This window comes from Felis catus, chromosome C1, assembly GCF_018350175.1.
Source record: "Felis catus isolate Fca126 chromosome C1, F.catus_Fca126_mat1.0, whole genome shotgun sequence".
Classification (NCBI taxonomy): domain Eukaryota; kingdom Metazoa; phylum Chordata; class Mammalia; order Carnivora; family Felidae; genus Felis; species Felis catus.
In genome coordinates this window covers 62479185-62490359 of record NC_058375.1, presented here as the reverse complement: position 1 = coordinate 62490359, position 11175 = coordinate 62479185, and the positions used below count along the sequence as shown (strand labels likewise).

The window sequence follows — 11175 nt, the reverse complement described above, 5'->3', positions numbered from 1 at the left end:
TCCTTAAGTTCACTTTTATGAAAGACCTACATTAGTACGAAAGGAAATTCAAAGGTTTTCACTTTTACGAAGAGAGCTGTCACTGACTAATTAATGTAGGTCTTTCGTAAAAGTGAAGTGGTGAAACACAAACTTATGGAAAGCAAGGGGCACTTTTTACTCCATTTCAGCTTATGAAAGATTTCATAGGAACACTGTACTTTCAGAGAGAGAGTAAGGGAAGCCTGTACTGCCAGAACTTGAAACTGCACAGTGTATGGTATGCAGTAAGCACATAAATACATTTGTTGAACAACCATAGCAAAACATGAAAAGGTGGAGGGTTTTTTCTTTTCTTGTCTTGTCTTTTCTTTTCTTTTCTTTTCTTTTCTTTTCTTTTCTTTTCTTTTCTTTTCTTTTCTTTTCTTTTCCTTTCCTTTCCTTTCCTTTCCTTTCCTTTCCTTTTCTTTTCTTTTCTTTTTCTTTTCTTTTTTGGCTTATTTATTTTTCAGAGTTTTTTTTGTGGTGAAGAAAACATATATAAAATCTACCATCTTCACCATTTTTAAGTGTATAGTTGAGGAGTAGCAACAATATTCACATTGTTGTGAAATAGATCTCTTTCACCTTGCAAATCTGAAACTCTATACCAGTTGGACTACTTTAGATACCTCATAATTGGAATTATACAGTATTGATCTTTTTGTAACTGATTTACTTCATTACTTCATAATGTCATCAAGGTTTATCCATGTTGTAGTGTGTCACATCCTTTTTAAGGCTGAATAATATACCATTGTATACCACATTTTGTTTATCCATTTACCCACTGGCTGACATCTAGGTTGCTTCCACCTGTTGACTATTGTGAATAGTTCTGCTGTGCACATGACTGTGAAAACACAAGTCTCTTTTCAATTCTTTGGGGCAAATACCCAGAAGTGAGATTGGTGGATAATATAGTAATTCTATTCTGAATTTTAAGAAAAAGTTTTATTTAGTATAATTTAACTTAACATATTAGAAGTTTGTTTTCATACCTGTATGGTCTGTTTCCCAATATGGTTTAATAAAAGCTATGAAGAACATAAGAGACATAGTTTTACTATGGGCAAGAGAATGAGGTCACAGTGGAAACATAGTAAGATCATGCCAAAAATGCTAGGTAGAGTTGAGGTCCCAGTTTAGGCTGGTGATCAGAAATTTATAGTAACGGAAATACAGGCAGATGCTGTTAATACAGTTACTACTACTACACAATAATATCGATTGACTTTTGAGTTGATATCTGGGGCATTTTATGGTAAGTGATGAGTCTATACCACTATGAGCCATCAAATGTTGAGTTACCAAATCGAAGCACTTTCTCTATAATGTCCTTCTCGTTATTTGGCCATGAAGAAAAACAAGCCCCAGAATAACCTACTCAGAGCGACCAATTGAAAATAGTAGTTAGGGAGGCAGCAGGAGTTCAGGCCCTGAGGTTGTCATCATGTGTATCCTTCTTAAGTTTCTTTCTTAAAGTTCAAAGTCATTAAAGTAATTCCTCAGCAGGGGCTCCACTCATCATGCTTTGTTCTGCAGGGGTAATTACCATCAACACTAATGGGAATTCTGTATTTGACTCAAGAAGTAAGCACAGCACTAGCTCCTAAAACAGAACACAAGAGTTACTGACCTGCATCTAAATGTTGTCCCAGGATGTCAAGGGAAGGAGAATTCAGTGGGCATTAGAAGAACACTTAAATAAAATTTTCCATTGCCTCTGCACTTAATGTATATTTTTCAAGAATTTAAGAAGGCATGGAAATGTAAGATATTGTTTAGATGAATAGAACAACAATCATTTAAATGCTTATTATGTGTGAGGCAATATGCTTAGTGTTTTACTTATTTATTTCACGTTTTACTTGTTCACTTTTTCTCACAGCAGCCTTTGAGGTGTCTGCTGCATTTTACAGGTGTGGAAACTGAGAATAGGGGGTCAGCAGTTTTCCAACACTTGGAACAGTTTGTCAACACTGAGCTAAGGACTGTGGGAGCATGTTCAGGAGTACTCCTTTTAGGATTTCATCTGAAAAGAATGAAATGAATGAAAAGAATGAAAGAATACATGCTGTTACTACAAAAGAGAAGGTTATGTACAGTAATGCAGGCCTGACCCTACCTCTCAGGTACCCCTCTAGAGTGGGCATCTCATCCCAAGCTCTGTCCATCACCTCTCCTACTCACATTCAGCCATCCCTTAGCTATGCATTTGGCCTAGATGTGCATGTGTTGATAGTCTGGTCCACTCTTGGAAAGATGGACATCTACATAGACTATGGAAGTGGGATTGGGGCATTTGTATTAGAATTCTGTAATACAAATCCTACATGGAGCACCATCTAGAAGAGGCTGAGTGACACATCCTCTTAGTTCCATGAAAGCCTCACCCTGTGATGAGGAGGGTGGCCAGAGGAGAGCCAAGTCAGGGCCCCCTAAAGTATGGGCATAGTGAAGAGATCTAAGTGGTCAACTTGACTATTGGCTTTAGAAAGAAACTAGAATATCAACAGAGAAGTTGAAAATTTTCTAGAATCCCCAGACTTTGGGATCATCTTTGTAGTGCTTTTTCCTTATATAGTCTTTACCATCTCAGTACATGATATCACCATCTTTAAAATTACCCAGGCCAAAAACCATGAAGTCATTCTTAAGTTCTTTCTTTCACTCATAAATTGCATCCAACCCCTCAGAGCAAATTCTGTCAGTATGATCTTGGAAAGATATCCAGAATTTGACTACTCTTTGTTACCTCTAGTATTACCACCCTGTTCCAACTACCATCACCTCTCTCTTGAATGAACTATTCTCTGTGTTTAGTGCCTCATGCCTAGTCTGTTCACAGCACAGCAGCCAAAAGACTTGGGGACTTGTTCTTCTCTCTATCTAGAATGCTCTAATACAAATATCAAATGACTTCCTACCTCACCTGCGTCCTTCAGGTGCCATTTTCTTAGTGAGGGCCTCTCTGCTTGAGCCATCTGAAACTGTCACCCACTGGACACTCCCTCCCTCTTCCCTTCTTTACTATTTTTTTCTTTCTGCCATACATTTATTGTACTTATTTTGATTGATTTGTTTCTGTCTCCCTCCACTATAATACAAGCTCATGAAGACAGGAATTTTTTGTCTGTTACACTTACTGCTGCAACTTTGGAATGGTGCTTGATGCATAGTAGTCACTAAATACATTTTTAGTGAATGAATGAATGAATGAATGAACAAATGAATAACAGTAGAAGTTAAACTAGCCAACTTCATTGGTTGTGTGTGTGTGTGTGTGTGTGTGTGTGTGTGTGTGTGTGTATACATACCAGAATAGCAACACAGAGTTCAACAGAGTAGTTTCTAACTCTTGCCTTGGAGCTATCCTGATGCATACTTAATCCTGGATAATAACCTAGTTGATGCTTGATCAGACATTTGATGGTATATAATATTATATAGTAGATTTTTAGAAGTGATGGAATCATCCAAAACCCCTTGTCTGTAACCATCAGCCCTGCAGAAGGTCTGGGTCTTAGCAGCCACGTTAATTCCAACTGCTCTGATCTAGGTATAACAGAATTAGATAAAGCTGAAAATTATGGAAAATCAGAATAAGAGTGGCATAAACAAAGTCTATCTCTCTCCTCACATAAATTAAGTCTAATGGCAAGCAGACTAAGACTTGTTTGGCAGCTAATAAGGACTAAGATTTCTAATTTGTTCTTCCCCCATCCTCAAGATAAGCTTATACTTCATGGTATATGATGGTTACTTAAGCTCTAGCCATCAAATTTCTATTCCATTTAGCAGAAAGGTTGGCAAATTCAGGGTGGGTCTGGAATATCCTCTTGTCAGAAAGCAAGTACATGTGCAATGATGTTGGAAGCAGTGTTAAAAATATAACGAAGTCACATAGGGGGCTCCCACCAGTTAATCTGAGCATCACAAAGAGAATAATAATTATGACTAATCAAAACAAATAGAATCTAGGATTGGGCAAGCATTCATAATGTTGCCTAAAAGAAGCAAGTTAATAAAAATGTGTAAAAAGGTAATATAATATAAAAGAAAGGTGATTGTAAGATGGTTGTTTACATTTTATTTCATATTTACAATTATTTTGATGAGGCGTGTTTTCTTTTTTTATATATTTTTATTTTTTGGGAGCAGAGCACAAGTGAGGGGGCAGAAAGAGGGGGACGGAGGATCTGAAGTGAGTTCTGCTCTGACAGTGACAGTAACGAGCCTGAGGTAAGCTAGAACTCACGAAATGTGAGATCATGACCTGAGTTGAAGTCTCATGCTCAACTGACTGAGCCACCCAGGTGCCCCAAGTTTGTTTTTTGTTTTTTTGTTTTTTCAATATATGTTGCTTAGAAAACATTCATTCTAAGAAGTGGGATAGAATATTATTACAAAGGATAACTCTAGAGCAAGACTATCTGAATTCAATCCCAGCTTCATTATTTACTAATCCTTTTTATTTCCTCATTTATAAAGAGTAGTAGTACCTAGTTCATAGGGTTGTTGTGAATTTACATGAGATGATACACTTAGAACTGTACTTACAACACACTCATGCATGCTATTTTTAAAAATCTATGTATCTATCAATCTACCTACCTACCTACTTACCTCTCTCTAGGAAGTGAAAATAAAATCTTGTTCTTTAAAGAATGTTTATTTATTTATTTTAGAAAGAGAGAGAAAGAGAGAGGGGAAGGGGAAGTGAGAGAGAGGGAGACACAGAATCCTAAGCAGGCTCCAGGTTCTGTGCTGTCAGCATAGAGCCCGATGCAGGGCTTGAACTCACAAACTGTGAGATCATGACCTGACCTGAAGTTGGCTGCTTAACCGACTGAGCCACCCAGATGCCCTTAAAATCTTGTTTTCTTTAAGAAATATATTTTCTTAGTTAGCTACACAATTTAGTGCCCAAATATTTGATCCCTCCTGAATTAAAGTTTCAAATGGTTTATTCCAGGTATGTAAGCATAAATTCATAATAATGACAAACAAAACAAGTGATATGTTCTTGCACCTATTAGTATGCTCATAATCACACATTTGTCTCAGAAACTGTTCCCTTCTTTGCTTTAAATATAAGCAAATGGGAAGATATATAGATAAATTGGATGGATGGATAGATGATAGATTTTTTTTAATATCAACAAACATTAATTTGAGTAGGGTTTCTGTCAGTGTCAGCAGAAAATTTTTTGATTATTCTAATTATAAACACCTCAAAAGAAGAATCTCCAATGGTAAGATGAGTGCCTGTTATATAGCATGTGGTTAATAAGTTGGTGCTGAAATGCAATAAACTGAAAGAGGTTTTTGTATAAATATTTGAGAATATATTCCAAATCTTAATATTATATTCCATTAGAATGATGTTGGAAAAGTGCCTATTCATATTTTGAGTAAGGAAAACATCTTAGTATTCATTTTTTCTTCAACTGCCTACTTCCCTACTTATTTTGACAGGCAGAAAAATAAGACCAGTGGTTTTGGGTTTTGTTTTTTCTTCACTGCTTGTAGCTAAAATTTGCTTGCATCTCATCTATATTATTGTATAATAATAAATACATGGTAGTGTTGTTTGTAAGGTTTGGGGGGGATTTAAGTTAAACTGTCTCTTCCTCCAAAAAATATTTTAAAATTTTCCCTCTAGAACTTTTGGAGACATACCCTAATAAAATAATAATCCCATGAGCACAGAATTCCAATCCAGTCCTCTATAGCACTTAGCACTGACAGAATTGAATTTGGGAGACACAGTGTAGCCTGTAGAGTCTGGAATATAAATCCAAGTTTCTAATTCAGACTCAGCCAGTTGTGTGATCCCATGCAAGTCATTTAACCTCTTTCACGGGTGATTTTCTCCCACTCTTTCCATATCTTACCTCAGACCTGCTAACATGTGAAGCCCTAAATTTTTAATTAAAGTTCCAAGGTAGTCCCTGTTGTCAGCAGGGATTTGATCCAAGACCCCCAGCAGATGCCCAAAACCATGGACAGTACAGACCCTAGATATACTATGTTTTTTCCTATACATACATACATACATACATACCTATGACAAAATTTAATTTATAAATTAGACACAGTAAGAGATTAACAGCAATAATTAATAATAAAATTGAATAATTATAATAACATATTGTAATAAAAGTGGTGTGAACATGGAAAAAATATTGTATTCCATTTAAAATGGCTTTGTTCATCTTTGATGGGTAGTTGTGACATACTGAAATAGGTCTTCCTTAAGATTCCATCTTAATAATTTTAGTAATTTATCAATTAAACTTTGACACACTAATACATTTAGCTATTGGTCTACATTTGCCAGCTTCCCTTATAGTTAGGTGTGGTCATGTGACTAAGCTCTGTTCAGTAAGATCTCAATGAAAGTGTGATGTAGGACTACTTGGAAGCCTCCTTAAAAGGGAAGGCCATGATATTCTTTTCTTCCTTATTACTTTCTGCTTCCTGGAATACAGATATGATGACTGGAGTTCGGGCAGCTACTCCAGGTCTTGAGTCAATGCACTATAAATAGTAAAACAGCACGACAGAGGAAGCAAGACATTGTGGAGCTACTATAATATTCTTGGACTGCCTACCTATGCAATTTTTCTAACAGGAAAAATATATATGTATTTATCTCCATTGCAACTGTTACTTTTAGATTTTTTTTATTTTTAAATTTATTTTTATTAATTTATTTTTTATTTAAATTTTAGTTAGTTAGCAGTGCAGTATTGGATCAAGAGTAGAATTCAGTGATTCATCATTTACATACAACACCAGTGCTCATCACAAGTGCCCTACTTAGTACCCATCACCATCTAACCCATCTCCCACCCACCTCCCTTTGTCAATCCATACTTTGTTGTCTATCAAGAATCTTTTGTAGTTTGTTTCCATCTCTTCTCTTTCCCCCCATCCTGTATGTTCATCTGTTATGTTTCTTAAATTCCACATATGAGTGAAATCATATGATTTTTGTGTTTCTCTGATTGACTTATTTTTCTTAGCATTCTAGCTCTACCCACATTGTTGTAAATGTTGTAAAAAGATTTCATTCTTTTTTGATGTCTGAGTAAATAGTCCACTGTGTGTGTGTGTGTGTGTGTGTGTGTGTGTGTGTATACCACATCTTCTTTATCCACTCATCAGTTGATGGACATTTGGGCTCTCTCCATAGTTTAGCTATTGTTGATAATGCTGCTATAAACATTGGGGTGCATGTACCCCTTCGAATCTGTATTTTTGTATCCTTTGGGTAAATACCTAATAGTGCAATTGCTGGATCATTGGGTAGTTCTATTTTTAGTTTATTGGGAAACCTCAGTTTTCTACTCCAGAGTAGCTGCACCAGTTTTCATTCCCACCAACAGTTAAAGAGGATTCCCTTTTCTCTGCATCCTTGCCCACACCTCTTGTTTCTTGTGTTGTTCATTTTAGCCATTCTAATAGGTGTGAGGTGGTATCTCGTCATGGTTTTGATTTGTATTTCCCTGATGATGAGTGATATTGAGCATCTTTTCATGTATCTGTTAGCCATCTGGATGTCTTCTTTGGAGAAGTGTCTATTCATGTCTTCTGCCCATTTCTTAATGGGGTTAATTGTATTTTGGGTGTTGAGTTTGATAAGTTCTTTATAGATTTTGGGTACTAACCCTTTATCAGGTATGTTGTTTGCAAATATCTTCTCTCATTCTGTAGGCTGCATTTTAGTTTTGTTGACTGTTTCCTTCACTGTGTAGAAGCTTTTTTTCTTGATGAAGTCCCAATAGTTCATGTTTGCTTTTGTTTCCCTTGCCTTCAGTAACACGTCTAGTAAGAAGTTACTCTCGCCAAGGTCAAAGAGGTTGTTGCCTGTGTTCTTCTCTAGGATTTTTATGGTTTCCTGCCTGACATTTAGGTCTTTAAGCAATTTTGAATTTTTTTGTGTGTGTATGGTGGAAGAAAGTGGTACAGTTTCATTCTTCTGCATGTCACCATCCAGTTTTCCCAACACATTTGTTGAAGAGACTTTTTTCTTATATCCAGTCAAATCCAATTCCAAATGATGAACTACCATACAGTTATTTAATACACATTTGAAGACCTTTGTGTACAAAGCACTGTACTAAGTACCATGTAGGATACAAAGGTGCTTAAGATTTTGATCTCTACCCTCAAGATCTTAAAATTTAATAAGGAATACAAGTATATGCACATATAATTACAATATAATTCAGCCTGTGTAGTTGCACATATGACTCAAATATTTTAATTTGTTTGCTCTAGATAATCCTGTGAAAATGGTTGCCCCTAAGTACTTGGGAAATGGATAAAGAGTGATACAGCAGGTAATAAGTGTACAGAATACTCAGATACTAATAAAGATTGGATTCATTTTCTCACAATGTGGTTTTTCCCCCCTCTGAACTGTCTCAATGTCAATTACAGATATTGTGATGGGAAGGTAGGGTTCTGAAGATATACATATATAAAATTATTATTCATATTTGATTCTATCCTACATTGAATTCAGAATTAACAAGACTGCATTCATTTAAAATAAAATTTAGCATTCATTTCGGGGTTTGGTGTTGTATCTGTTTCATGATAGGGTGAGGGCATGGCTTATGTATTTTTATGAAATTACTCTTACATTTGGCTGCAACTCATCACAGACAATAATATGGAAGATTGAAAGGAAAATGATAAAGGTATATAAATTACATTAAAAACATACTCATCAGTTTTAAGAGATATACATAATCAATAAACCTTCAGAATAAGCTTCCCCTAATAAAATATGACTTGTGGATTCATGCCAAAACAAAATGTGTAAGTGATATAGTATATTGCCTACTTTGGTTTAAAAGTCTCATTTAAGATGTCATTAAAAAAATACAAATGGATATATTTTCCTGGATCTGTCCCAGGACTATGAATATGAGCATATTAATATGTGTAATAACAGATCACTTGTCTTGCCATCATTAAAACAAAAATAAGTCATTTGAAAATTTACTTCATGTTGGATCGAATATTTGACTGCTCAAATATGTGGCTGACTTAGAAAATACTGTTTCTTAGAGAAAACCAGATTTTGTTTTCATGTCCTGTCAGTGAAATGTAGATGAAAAAAAAAAAGATCTATTTCAAGCTATATTATATTTGCTTAAACCAAAGATGTCAATTTTATTTTTATTGTTTGTAATGACTTTACAGTTTTGTTGTTTACCTTTGAAGTACCAACCTCAACATTTCAGTGTGTCTAACAGGCAAAGTCTTCAGATCCAGGAATATCTCACAAAAAGAACTGTTGTGGGCCTTGTGGTAGAATCTCACTGCCAAAGAAATACTACGTATAAAGGCAGCTTGGTGATGAAGTGGAAAAATATGGGCTTTGAAGTCAAAAACAAGAACAAACATAGAAAACCCTAGGACCTGGCTCCGTCTATTCTTTATAACTGTATGATCATACATTGGATATTGAACTTCTCTTGAGTCTCACCTTACTAAGTTGTGGGGAAATATTATTCAGAGGTTAAAATAATGGATATAGAAATCCAACTGAGTGGATTTTAATCCTCACTGGCTATGTAATTTGGGGCAAATTATTTAACCTCTTGGAGCCAAATGCTTCAAGTGAGAAATGGGTGTAACAATGGTACTTGTTTCACAGAGGTATTTAATGCATGAAAAGTATTTAGTGGGATGCCTGGGTGGCTCAGTCAGTTGAGCATCTGACTCTTGATTTTGGCTCAAGTCATAATTTCAAGGTTAGTGGGATCAAGTCCCGCATCAGTCTGTGCACTGACAGTACGGAGCCTGCTTGGGATTCTCTCTCTCTCTCTCTCTCTCTCTCTCTCTCTCTCTAAGTAAATAAAATAATCATTTAAAAAAAGTATTTAGAATAATGCATGCCATGGAGTAATTTTTAAGTTACTATTATATCTAAACTTCTTCCTTATTATTTCTGTTGCTTTCTATAAAATGGAGAAAATCATGTGTACTTTATGGAGGATTAGGTTAAATACTATACATAAATGATCCATAGTGGTGCAGAGTAGATGCTCAATATATGTCAACCATGCTCAGTAAAATACTCTGGCGGTATTTTATGAAGAGTAACTGAGATAATACATTTAAAGTCCAGCATCGAGAACAGAATGGAATACATGCTCAATAAATGTGAGTGCCAACATGGAAATATTTTCTTTTTTCACAGACTCAACTATGAAAAGATACCAAAAAGATATAAGAAATGGATTCCCACTTGTTAGGAATATTCTCTATAGTTTCAATGTTTTAAGGACAAATCAGTCTTAGTTCATGTTGACATTAGAGAAAATCACCCTGATGTCAGTTCAAACATCTAAAGAATTAACTGCCATCTGAGTGAAACTGACCTTCCATGCTCGTGATTCTTCCAAATTCTCCTTTATTGTCTGATATCATTGAAGAGCTTATGGAGACTTCCCACCATATCTTCCCTTCCATGAAAGCCTAGCTTTCTTTGGGACATCCATTTCCATGCAAAACTGCTGGTGCTGTTTGCCTCAGAAAGAGCGTCATTTCTCACTTTGGATCTGCAGGAACCCAAATCACATCATTCCCTGGTGTCCCACCAGTACTCTCGAGATATAATCACTATCCACCCATGCAATGAATACCTCACCTGGTTTCTGCAAGCATTTAACAGGGAAAACCACATTCGGGACAAAACACTGGTTTATACGCCCTGGGGGTCAGATGGGGGTTTGCTGGAAGATTTCCAGACAATCTGTTTATTTTTATTTTTTATTTTCTATGTGAAAAGCATGTACCTCCCAGTACCACAGTATAGATGCTGCTGCCAAAACTATTTATGCACTACCCTCATTTCCCGGGCTGAGAGTCATACTCCTCCGTTTACAGTGATTATCAACATTCTTTACACCAAACTGCCCTCAGAGCAAGAGACTTGGCAGGGTGCAGCAGCAGTGTCAGCAACTTCTCAGCTTTTGGATTTCAGAATCAGAAATGGAAGTTTTCAGAGCCCATGGATATTTTGCTCAACTATGGATATTTTGCTCCACATCTGCTTCCCTCTGCAGGGGGTGGGAGGTAGACTGGGAGTGGGGTTGGGTGTCTGTGGTGATTGTTTCCATTGTTTGT

At 36.1% G+C, this 11175-nt stretch overlaps 1 long non-coding RNA gene across 1 annotated transcript in view; it reads left to right on the top strand.

Moving 5' to 3' along the window:
* Positions 1–4179: 4179 nt before the first annotated feature.
* Positions 4180–11175, top strand: part of LOC109502399 — an 88058-nt gene continuing 81062 nt past the window's right edge. Inside the window, exon 1 of the long non-coding RNA XR_006584411.1 lies at positions 4180–4263. This is a non-coding gene — a long non-coding RNA (uncharacterized LOC109502399). The remainder of the gene's footprint in view (positions 4264–11175) is intronic.